This window comes from Botrytis sinoallii (assembly GCF_014898435.1).
Source record: "Botrytis sinoallii strain Bc 23 chromosome Unknown BSIN_026, whole genome shotgun sequence".
Classification (NCBI taxonomy): domain Eukaryota; kingdom Fungi; phylum Ascomycota; class Leotiomycetes; order Helotiales; family Sclerotiniaceae; genus Botrytis; species Botrytis sinoallii.
In genome coordinates, this window is record NW_024066053.1 from 772,984 (window position 1) to 785,613 (window position 12,630).

Sequence of the window (12,630 nt, forward strand, 5' to 3'; positions counted from 1 at the left end):
CGTAGTATGAATTATGGAAATTAAGCAGCCACAGTATAGATAGTTGCAATGGTAGTTGTATCGAAGGGATTAGTCATCAATGGAATATTAGTTAGTAGTTAAGTAATTGGATTATCAAAAGAGAACGAATTGAATCATCCGATCTAGCATTAATTGGATTACAGTGAATATATTATAACCTTTAGGCCAAACCACAATTCGAAGGACAGGTATCCGTATTGCAATTAGTCCATTATTTGTCTATTATATAGTTATTAGTCATTATGTTATTTATTAGTAGTAGCAAATCAGCATTGTTTTTTTTTAATAGCAATAATAATTTAATAGCAAACAATAATTGTTATTGTATTATTTATTGTATTAATTGATAATATTATTAAATATAGACAAGCAATCGGGTTAGATTATACAAAATGGATTGATAAAATATCTGGACATAAATTGTTACAATTGATTGTAGTCAACACTGACCGAACTGTTCAGGGATTGTTTTTATATTATATCAAGGGGTTAGAGTTGAGAGAACAATTGACTAATATGTTTTTCAATAAGATTTATATTACATTTATCAATACATTATATTACAAGCGGTTACAAGATTTATAGATATTACGATATTTGGATTGTTTATTTATCAGATTAACAATCACTTTAATCATAAATCTAGAAGATATATTATAGAAGCGGTTATATATTAATAATGTACAAATATTCCGATAAAATATTGTGCGAAAGACTATTCGATATCAGATAAAGAATAACAAGTATATTACCCCATTCGAGATTGCTATTGTATATACTCAATAGATTTATTTGAATGCTAATAAGAAAGCAATAATATATATTCGGAGTTATAAGATTGGATAAACTATCAGTAATACATTAGCATACCCATTTTATTATGCTTGAACGAAATCGAAAAGGGAGGTATTACAATAATAAATTCAGGGATCCGGCGAATGGATTGTAACCATTAGAGTATTAAGAACTGGGATTAATATCAAGGGAATTATTTATATAGTTCATATTGGGCAACCATATAAATTAACCAATTTCGTTCAGCAATCCAAACATAAGGGCTGGAATAGCGAGGTTAGCGAATCGATTATTATTATCCGGGTTGAGTATAATTGTAGGTAAAGATGGTGTGAGATTATAAATGAATATTTTGTGGAGTAGATCAATAAGGATACAATAATGGAATTTATCCAGAGCCCCAAATATCAACATTAAATATTATATCGATACATGGATGGAATGACAAGTAAAAATAATTGTAGTTAAATGGATAGTGTATTGTGTGATTATTATTGGAATGATAGCCGAGTGTAAAGCCGAATATCTATTGCAATAAGGTATAAACAGGAGGTAAGTATGATTAAGAAAAGGATAACGATTACAGAAGCCGATATTATCCAATGCTGATTAGAATAGGTTGAAGCATTTCAAAAGTAGATAGTTATCGTTATAAATCGATTATAAGGTAATTATATATATTGTGGATAAGAAATTAGGACGATTCACATATACTCCTTATTTATTTCCCCTGCCCCGGCAGGCTTAATCCTATTAAACCTTGTAACCACAGGAGGCTCCCATTACACCGATAGCGATATACGCCTCTGACACACCGAGCGGTTTCTCAATCTAGAGGGTATTTCTCCTCCAAACAATCACCAACACCTTAGGGGCTAGTATACAGCCCCTACCAATTATAAGATTGCTTATAGACTCTACCCTTAATATAATTAAGAAACAATTCAAAAGGATCAATAAGATAAAAGAGGAAAGATGGGAAGTGATTAAGATATTTGTAATACTAGTAGATAAGCTTATATAAGAGTTCTAAGACTAACAATATAAACTCACTACAAAGTTTAAGAATATAATTATCTTTATTCTGCTAGAAGTAATGAAGACTACTCTTAATCAAGAAAGAAAGTCTATAATAGAATAATTATAATCAGAAAGTAATATACAAAAAACCTATACTGATATATTAAAAACTCAGATAAGACTTGAAGTAGTAAGCCCTATTACAGACTTTACTAATATAATACGTTCTGCTCCTAGTGAAAACACAAATACTAATTACTCGAAAATATACAGATTCAAAAGAAAGAATAATCAAATCGAGAAAACGATCTTTATAATAGCTAGCAGAGAAGCTCTACTTTCAAAGATTAGTTTATTCTTATTAAAACTCAGAATAAAAAAAACAGTTGCTAGGATTACATTAATAGAGATTCTCTTTTTTTAGAGGAATAATATAGATTAGACATTAAAATACAGCTTTGGTACTAGTTGGGAAAAGATTATAAAAACAGAAAATGTTGAATAGATATTTAAAACCCTTTATACAATAAGTATATATAAATTAAAAAAATGGTTTATATATATAATCCCATAAGTATCATACAATTTCTATTATATCAAAGGTATTTCTATTCTTATACCCATTGAGCTTATTAAGAAAGAGATTATAATTCAAATTAATAAGCAGTTAATCAACTATAGATTAATATATAGCGGAATCAACCCGATTATTAAAAGAGCTACCTGGATTATTGGCTTTAATACTACAATATTGCGATTTCGATTATTCAATAACAGCTCCTATTCGATTCTTCTAGACAAACCCTGGGAAATTCAATTTTATAGTATTGGTTGCTTAGGGTATTATAATTCTTTTATTTACAATAGAGCCCTAAGATACTCAATATACAATAAACTAAATATTGAGTATAAAGACACACTTGTATATTAATAATACACTAAAGCAGCTTAATACACTAATTGTTATAGGCTCTTCTGTGCTGGCCATTTTAATTACCCAGTTGTTTCTAGAGTTTACACTAAATGATAAATTGTTCTGATTATAAAGGAATTGGCTGTAATCAGAGCTATTAGCAGAAAAAACTATAAGATACTACACAGAGCAAATACAAACAAAGCGGATCATACCCCTAAACCACCTTTATTTCCTAAAGTAATAATCGCAAAAACCCTGGTTACTCTAGAGGCAAGGATTATAGTATATAAGAATGAATGTTTCAATAAATATCTGTGCAGGCTTAGTATAAGTCTGCCGATCACACTAATCATACTATGCACATATCCAGTTTGTAATCAAAGCTAGCGGAATCTCAATATAGAAACCTTAACAGAAAAAGCCTTTATTTTAATAGATCTGGAGATAAACAATATAGAGACCTTTATAACGGTAGATACTATATCTAGATTCTCTTTATAAATAATATAATCGATAAACACACTCAAAGGAATAAAGGTTTCACTATTGTTTGGGCGAATATAGGTTGGGGATATGCGAATTATATTATATTATTATAGCTAGTAGTTAAAGCTCAGCTAGATATAATCTGTTTATAGGAGCCAAGACTATACTGGAATTCAATTACACAAAATCACAATGTATACAATTGATATCAGCCAATCGATAACTGGAACCTTCAGAAAGACTTGAAGGAGAATGAACAAGGCTCTCGAATTATAACATATATATAAAAAAGTATACACTTGAAAGTAAAGCAAATAGATCAACTCGAAAACAGAGACCTATTCTGGATACAAGTTAATGAATACTCGATCCTGAATATCTATAGAACTCTATACATTTTGAATATTATTAATTATATTATATACTTAATTCCAAATAAGTATACAATTATAGAAGGGGACTTTAATATAAAGCACAAGTTATAGGAACCAGAGGTGATTACAGCCAATCAAGGGGTACAGCTTGCAATATAGGCAAACAAACAGGGTATAGAATTTATAGGTACCCTAAGTATACCCATCTATATAAGAGGGTATATACTAAATCTAACCTTCTCCAATATACTATTCGCTTATACAGAAATACTGAAAGAACTCCACTGTGGATCTGATTATACTACTCAGATTACCAATCTAGTGAATTGCGGAACAATAGAGTGGGATTAGTATTACTATTGGATAAAGGAGGTGGATCTGCTGAGATTGGATGGACTAATGGCCAATCAGCTAGCCCACCTTAGTAATATAGATATCCAGATCACAATTGAGATCGAAATCTACATTAATGAGCTTGCAAAAGCGTTAGACAAGTTGATCCGAATAGTTAACAAGATCGATCGAAAGGTAGGGAAAGCCTTGCTATAGTGAATGGATGAGTGTAGAAAAGTTTATTAAGTATATATAGAAATATAAAGGGAAACGGACTTGAAAAGGAAAACTTATGCTATATACTTTTTACAAAAAGTAGTACGACAAGCTAAGAGATTCTATTAGGTTATATATCTAGATAGAATCAAGGACAATAAAGAACTCTATCGAATTATAGAATGATATAAATTGATTCTCGAAAATAATGCGAAATCCCCCTCTCTAATAATCGGTAAATAGGAGATCTGTAATACAAGAGAAAAAGCGGATACCCTATTTACAGCAATTCTGAATCGATTCAAAGTGGATGATGATCTTTCAAACAATCCACTATGCAATCAAATATATAAGGAGACTCTCCTCTAGAAAAGAACGATCTCGATTGAAGAGATAGAAAAGTACATTATAGGAGCCTTGTATATTACACCAGGAATAAATTAAGCTATTATATATCTTCTTAAGGTATACTAATTGAGCATCAAGTTATTGATCCGGGAAATATTTATATCATACTTAGCTCTAAACTATTATTTAGAAGAATGGAAGTTAGCGGAGATAGTAATGATTTTCAAGGTAGATAAGAAAGACAAAACGTCACTGTGATTGTGGCGATCAATAGCTCTAATCTCCTATATCGGAAAGGGTTTCGAATAGTATATAACTAGCCAAATATCTTGGATAGTTTTGAGATATAAAGTAATCAGCTTACAATACTGCGAAGCGCTCCTTAGAAGATCAGGGATAAATCTAGTAATTGCCTTTACTCACGATACAGAGTTTGCATTAGCAATTGGCAATATAGTTTCGATTGTTACTATAGATATATAGGGAGTTTTTGATACTCTTTTGAAGTATCGACTCTTGAGTCGAATAATCAAATAAGGATGGCCAACTTCGCTGCTCAAGCTGATAAACTTATTCCTTACAAATAGAAAAGTCAGAGTGAGATTTGAAGGCATTATAATTAAGAAGTATTTAGTAGTATACAATACCTTTTAGGGGTCCCTATTATTATTTATACTCTATATACTCTATCTTGCTAAACTTCTCAATCGAGATATGAAATTCTGTTTCGATTATACAAATGATATCGCAATCTATTACTTTTCCAAATATCTTTTTACAAATACTAGGATCCTGCAATGACAAATACGGCAGATTATCAGATAGGGTAAGGAGAATAGAATTCTATTCGCTCTTAAGAAGTTCGAACTACTTTATATTACTAGATAACATAATATTACTAATCTATTATTGATAGTGAATCCAGATCTAATAATCACTCCAATACTGATTACAATAAGTGGAAGTACTCAGTCTATTCTAAGATGGCTGGGTATCTTCTTCGATCACCGGCTCTCGTTTTTACAATATATCAAAACACATATAGCGAAAGCTATGAAAGTAGCCTTGCATATCAGATCAATCGCCTGCACTATACATAGGCCGCCAGCTTCCTCTTTAAGAAAAGCAGTGATCACCTGTGTTCTCCTAATAGCACTATTCGGCATAGAAGTATAGTATGCTGGTAAATATAAGCCTAGTTTAGGCCAAAGCTGTTGAACCTTAATGCCTTGTATTTAAGGTTACTAGGAATGAGGGGTAATCAGGATCGACAGAGGCTTATAGAAGATTCTAGTCTTATAGCGACGACGACATTGATTAGAAATACAAGAGATAAAACAGAAGGTTCTAGATAGTCCTGAAAGGCCTATATATACAGATCCTCTATCATTGTAAATAAATAATCAAGTTGAAATCAATATTCAAGAAAGAACAATATTAAATCTGAGTCACCACTCGCGTATATATTATATATCATTTATATATATATATATGATAAACCTCTGAACAAGAGGTTATGAGCCCGGGATAGCGCCAGGACTCAGATATTTCAATTCGATCAATCCGAAGAGGAGCTTATAAAATCGACTTATAAAGCTCAGTACACTTAGACTACAAGCTAGAATGGAGGAAGATTACGGTTTCGAGAAGCCGAAGATCAGTAAGCTCACCGGTACGAATTATAGACCATGGAGCATCCAAGTAAAGCAACTTCTTAAAGGCCAGGGCCTTTGGAATGTGGTAGAGAAAGGTACAGATATCGGAAAGGAGGCTTTAGGATCGAAGGATCCGGAAGTCATAGACGCAAAGGCTAGCACAATCATTATGAGCCTTTGCGGAAGGGAAGCTTTAAGCTTTATATTGCTCTGCTCAACTGCTAAGGAGCAATGGAAAGTGCTGAAAGATATGTATCAGCTATTAGGGTAACAACAATTAAGCTTTAAGATACAAGCTTTCACAGGGTATAAGATACCAGAAGGAAGTTCAGCTAAGGTAGCAGAGATAGCTAATTATCTTAATACCTTGCAAGCTGAAATAAGTGAAATATCACCAACAGAGAAGCCATCGGACACATTAAAGATATCGATCTTTTATAAGGTAGTCAGGGATATGGATTCGCGGTTTGACCCCTTGATTCTTCAATTAGAGGTCAGAGATGAACCACTAAGCTTTAGTGCTATAGTGGCTAAATTCATGGAATTCGAGCGTCGAATGGGCCCTAGAGAGAGTATAAAAGAAAATGCTCTGAATGCAAAAACAGATTCGAAAGGATTTAAAGGAAAATGCTTCAATTGCGGAAAGGGAGGGCATAGAAAGGCTGATTGTAGAAAGGCTAAAAAGGATCCGGATAGTTCTAATTCGAATAACCCAACTACTGGACCATTATCGACACCCAGTGGTGGTAGAGGCCTATCACCAAAAGCGGAATAAGCGAAATCAGCCGAGATTAGTTGGATGGCTAATATAAGCCAAAAGTGTTCTCAAGAACCTATATGGATAGTGGATTCAGGGTGCTCAAGGCATATGACATATGCTAAGGAGGAATTTAGTGATTATGAACTATTGGATGAACCTATCGATATTACTACAGCATCGGGAGCTGTAATTAAGGCTATTGGTGAAGGGACTGTAGTTTTAAAGGTTAAGGTTGAAGGGGAAATTAGGCTTACACCCTTAACTCGAGTTCTACACGTTCCAGGACTAGCAGGATCGTTAATCTCGGTTTTGCAGCTTCAAGATAAAGGACTGACTATAACAACTACAACTAGTCCTGAAAAGAAGCTACTGATACAATATCAAGGAGTGACTGTAGGTACTGTTTGTCGAATAGGGCATGCCTATACCCTTGAAGGACCTGATCAGTATAGGGTTAATAGCCTAAAAGCTTTTAAATCGATAGAAGCCCCTAAACAAAAGGAAGCGGTATTGTGGCATCGAAGATTAGGCCACTTGAGCCCAGGAAGCCTTAGTACGCTGCATAAAGCTACTAAAGGCTTGAAAGAACCAATTAAAGGCTTAACAGAGCCATGCGAAGCTTGTATTACCTCGAAATCAGTAAGGATAATAAATCGGAAAGCTTTAGAACGTTGTAAAAGCTCATTAGAGAGAGTCTATAGTGACTTTTGGGGTCCTTATAAGATACCAGGCTTATTCGGAGAGCTTTATATGCTTATTTTTACAGATGACTATACTCGCAAATCATGGGTTTATTTCACTAAAGATAGGAAATCATTGCGAAGTATATTTCAGGTTTTTAAGGTTAGAGTAGAGAATGAGATAGGTTTAAAGCTCAAGATTCTTAGAGCTGATAATGCCCCTGAATATAAGGTATTAGAGTCTCAAATAGCTACTACTGGCATAGTATTCGAATATACTACGCTATATACACCTGAACAGAATGGAGTAGCGGAAAGGCTAAATAGAAGCCTAATATCGCTAGCTAGAGCTATGCTTCAAGACGCAGAACTATCACCGAAGTTTTGGCCAGAAGCAGCTGCTACAGCCTGTTACGTAAGGAATAGAATTCCTATTGGCCCTGATGGCAAAACACCCGAAGAAGCATATAGTGGCAAAAAGCCATATATCGGACATTTGAGAGCATTTGGCTGTGTAGCTTATGCTCATATTCCAAAGGAAAAGCGTTCTAAATTGGAACCAAATGCTAGGAAAACGGTATTTGTAGGTTATATGCCTACAAGTAGACAATATAGACTATATGATATTGAAAAGGGGAATATCATAGTATCAACAAAGCCTAAATTCTTGGAAAACAAGCATCTGAGATAACTAGAAAGCTCAAAAGATGAGGGAGAAGTATCAGTGCCTTTCGATCCAATAGAGTCTGTATTACCTATTAATAATAATAATAAGGGATCTACAGAACTCCAATCAGAAGAAGAAGATATTGGCAATACAATAGTGGTAGATACAGGAAATTGGACAGCCGGATCTAGATCTCCTGAGAACCCTAGGTTTAGAGGGGTAGAGGCTCTTGAAGAAAAAGAAGAGCCTGAAAGCGAATTTGAAGATACCCAACAAGAGCCGGAAACCCAGGATCCTCAAGATATATTAGGCAAAGAAAGGCCTATAGGACATACACTCAGGGAGCGAAAGCCAATAAATTACGCTTTGTCAACTATATCGAAAATCAAAACACCTGAAAGCTATAAAGAAGCTATAAACGACCCTGTGTATAGTGTATATTGGAAAGAAGCTATTCAAGAAGAGCTAAATAAATTACAAGCTCTTGGAACTTGGGAATATGCGGAATTGCCTAAAGAAAAGAAAGCAATAGGGTGTAAATGGGTATTTACAGTCAAATATACCCCTACTGGCTTGATTGACAAATTCAAGGCTAGGCTAGTAGCCCAAGGATTTAAGCAGATTCCAGGGGATGATTTCCTAGAAACATTCAGTCCTACAATCAGACAAGAAAGCTTGAGAGCTTTATTGGCTATAGGAGCCTATAAGGACCTGGAAATACGCCAAATAGATGTAGTCAGTACCTACCCAAAAGCTGAACTATATGCTACGATATACTTTAAGCCTCCAGAAGCATTAATAGAATGCCCAAAAAACAAAGCTTTGCTTCTGAAAAGACTATTATATGGTTTGAAGCAATCAGGAAGAGAATGGTATATTGAGGCTTACAAAGGATTAAATAAGCTAGGGTTTAATTCAACTTATAGCAACCCAAATGTATTCAGAAATCCGGAAACAGATATATTAATAGGATTATATGTAGATGATATGATTCTATTAGGACCCAACTTAAAGGATATTCAAGAAGTCATAAAAGGAATATCGAAGATTTGGGAGATAAAAGATTTAGGGGACGTAGGCAAGATATTAGGCCTACAAGTCATCAGAGATCGACAAAAGAAGACCCTGAATATAAACCAGAAACAATATATTGAAGGTCTAATCGAGCGATTCAGGATAGATAGGGCTAAACCTGAGAAACTACCAGCAAATAATCAAAATACATTAGTTATAGAGCTTCCCGATAAAGCTCAAACAGATCAAGCTCTATATCAGAATGCTGTAGGAAGTATATTATAAGCAGCTAAAGGTACCCGTATTGATATAACTTATATATCGGGACAAATCAGCCAATATTATAGTAGGCCTACAATAAAGCATTGGAATACTGCAATAAGGGTATTGCAATACCTTAAAGGAACTATTGATTATAATTTAGAATACAGCCAAACAAATAAAGCTACAAAACTACAAGGATATTGTAATGCCAACTATGCTAAGGATATAATGAATCGAAAATCGATATCAGAACACCTATATTTACTATTAGGAGAACCTATAAGCTAAAGCTCAACTAAACAACGCTGTATCAATACTTCAACAACTGAAGCTGAATATATAGCTTTATTGGAAGCTAGCAAGCAAGGACAATAGTTGAAAGGGCTATTGAAAGAGCTTCATAGGGAACAATATCTAGACAAGAGCTTAGAAATGCTAGTCTATAGTAATAATCAAGAATGTATAGCACTAGCTAAGGATCCTATAGCTCACAATCGCATTAAGCATATTGATATCAGATATTACTATATTAGGAATCTAATAGCTTATGGAAAGACTACAATTGAATATTGCCCAATTAAGGATATACTAGCAGATTTACTTACAAAACCATTACCAGTACCAGCATATATGAATTGTATCAAGGGCTATTAAAGATCTAATAAGAATAGGAATATTTATAAGATACAGGAAGGGGACTGTTGAACCTTAATGCCTTGTATTTAAGGTTATTAGGAATGAGGGGTAATCAGGATCGATAGAGGCTTATAGAAGATTCTAGTTTTATAGCGATAACAACATTGATTAGAAATACAAGAAATAAAACAGAAGGTTCTAGATAGTCCTGAAAGGCCTATATATACAGATCCTCTATCATTGTAAATAAATAATCAAGTTGAAATCAATATTCAAGAAAGAACAATATTAAATCTGAGTCACCACTCGCGTATATATTATATATCATTTATATATATATATATATATGATAAACCTCTGAACAAGAATAATGCGATAGGGATAAGAAACCATTGATATATCCCAGTTATTCCAATGGGCAATCTCTTATCAATTTGTCAAAATTCTATACTAATAAGGAGAAATATAATGGGGATAATGACAATTTCGACTTTAAACTCTCAATATTCTATGAGATCATATGATATGCAGAGGTGCTTATGGATATGCAATATAAGGTATTCCTAATTATACTAAAGGACAACACACTCAAGTTCTTTTATGCTAATTACAAAGTACTATCATCTATATTCAGAGAGCTTTGCATTTATATGCGGAGTAACTTTAAGGGAGAAAAGTATCAACGCAATATACTATCTAAATGGAATAATATTACTCTCAAATCAACTAAAAAGGAGCATAAAAACAAGCCACTTAATAAATATCTTATTATTATAATCAAACAGCTACGTATACTACAACATCAACTTGATCCTGTTATGCGGCAGATGTCATATCTACACAATAAGCTTATACTAACATATGAAAACATTAAGGCATGTAACCTAACTTATTTCGACCCCAAAAAGAAAGTATCTGGTTTAATCAACCAATTGCAACAATCTATTAATACATAGAAGAAATTGCATAAGGAAGAAGATACAATACTATTTACTAACAAAAGATTTCGCAACAATAATGACCAGAATAGTTCAAATGATTCTAGAGATTTCAGAAGCAGTAATTTCAGAAGCAACAACTTCAAGAGCAATACCAATAGATTTCGATAACAATCTAATTCTTCAAATCAACGAAATCATTGCTGGATATACAAGAAAGAGGGATATCGATCAATAAAGCATTCCCAGGAGGAATAGAATAAAAACCGATATGAATATTGAGAAAAGATTAAGGATAGTAATAATAATATATTTAATAAACGCTATAATCAATGATTAATCGAATACAAAGGAGAAGCTACTAATGCAGAATCTGATTTAGAAACCGAAATGGGATAGTTCTTTGCAGATCTTGACATTGATAATACTGAAGAAAAAGCATTTTTCGTTAGTTCAGAATCTATAAATAGCTAAGAGATATTCAATCAGTTATCAGTCAGTACAATATTGCATATATTAATTAAAAACCCTATTAAAATTACTCTATCAGCAGAAAGTGCGATAAACGTTTTTTATATAAATTACACAAGCAAGGAGTTCTTCGATATATGTATCGATACAGTTTGTGCAGGTAAATCTATAGTTGGGATTGGATAATATCATGTATGGCGACAAATATACCCAGTGATGTATGATCTATAAACAATAAAAGCAGTGAATGTATACTTTGAGAAAGGGACTGCGACATTAATAGGTTTATTTTGTATCAATGTATTATTTGAATGCATTGTTTTTTATATTATAAATACTGATATTCCATTTTTATTGGAACTTGAGGATATGGATCGGCTTAAAGCATTTTATAATAATATCACCGACAAATTCATCAATTCAACCGGTTAATATTCTATTATTAGAAGATGCGGGTATGTATTTTTGATATGGAAAGTAAATATAGATTAGTTTATTCAAGAGTTTATTTACTAGAATGACTGCTATTTAACGATTACTGAGCTATAGTGTTTATATCGACAATTCGGTTATCTATTTGTATAATGCTTTTATAATATATTATAATGTGTAGGCTATGATGAGAGCAATGATGCTATAAAACATCTTACTAAATACTACAAGTATTATCAAATGTATAGCAAGTTATTCGAATGTTTCAGGTTCATTCTATTAAGAATACTGAATTTAACTATACTATATATATTAACGTTATGTATATTGCAAGCGAATTAGTTCTGTATATTATCAACAAAACAACATACTATCAAGCAGTTTGGTTTTTTGAAAACATTTCAGTTAAGTATATATTCGATACTCTTCAAGAATACTGGATTGATATATATATAGAACTACCAGATTACATTATTCATAATACAGGAAAGAACTTTGTAAATAAAGAGTTCGTTCAGAATGCAAATCTATATCAATCACCATCAAGAGTGTATTAGTTGAAATATACAACTCTATAGATATAATGGAGAGATATTATCACCCC